Here is an 852-nt window from a genome sequence, read left to right as displayed (position 1 = left end):
ACACACACACACCCCCCCCCCCTTTATTACAACCACGATAACGTTATGAAACTAATTCGCAAGCAATAAAAATATGTTCAATAAAATGTGTGTGTGTGTGTGTGTGTGTGTGTGTGTGTGTGTGTGTGTGTGTGTGTGTGTGTGTGTGTGTGTGTGTGTGTGTGTGTGTGTGTGTGTGTGTGTGTGTGCGTGCGTGCGTGCGTGCGTGCGTGCGTGCGTGCGTGCGTGCGTGCGTGCGTGCGTGCGTGCGTGCGTGCGTGCGTGCGTGCGTGCGTGCGTGCGTGCGTGCGTATCAGGGACACATCAACCACATCCAGGGTCAGTGATGAAGACGAGGAGGTGATGAAGAGGCCACGCCCACTCAGTGAAGAGGCCACGCCCACTCAGTGGTGGAAAGTACATGTAGTTAAAGTACTGCAGAATAAGGAGGTATTTGTACATAAATACCTCCACATTCTGCAGTGCTTTGAAAACCACTGATTATTATGACGAAACACACATTAACCCCTTCAGGCCTGTATCTACATTACAGCCGATCTACAAGCTCACAATGCGTCACCATGCAACACCATGTTTGCTGGTAGATCGCTCTTTTCTAGCCAATTCTTTTGTACTTTTAAGTAAGTAAATGTTTTGAATTCCGTCCTTGTACTTTTATAACAACTTTTATAACAAGGTATCTCTGAACCTTGTACTTGTACAACAACTTGTACTTGTACAACAACGAGGTAGTATCTCTGCTCTGTGGTATTTGATACTTTTACTCCAGTAAACCAACGTGAGTACTTTGTCCACCTACAGCCTGGCTGTAGAACCAGTAATGAATGTAATTAATAGTGAAGTAATCAGAGT

The 852-nt window shown here is 45.8% G+C and overlaps 1 long non-coding RNA gene across 1 annotated transcript in view; it reads left to right on the top strand.

The window, feature by feature from the left end:
- Positions 1-852, top strand: part of LOC306919000 — a 6854-nt gene extending 6002 nt beyond the window's left edge. The window contains exon 4 of the long non-coding RNA XR_013789452.1: positions 297-852. This is a non-coding gene — a long non-coding RNA (uncharacterized lncRNA). The remainder of the gene's footprint in view (positions 1-296) is intronic.

This window comes from Electrona antarctica (assembly GCF_951216825.1).
Source record: "Electrona antarctica genome assembly, contig: scaffold_54, whole genome shotgun sequence".
In the NCBI taxonomy this organism is placed as follows: domain Eukaryota; kingdom Metazoa; phylum Chordata; class Actinopteri; order Myctophiformes; family Myctophidae; genus Electrona; species Electrona antarctica.
The sequence above is the reverse complement of the archived record's forward strand: the minus strand, read 5'-3'. Positions and strand labels throughout refer to the sequence as shown.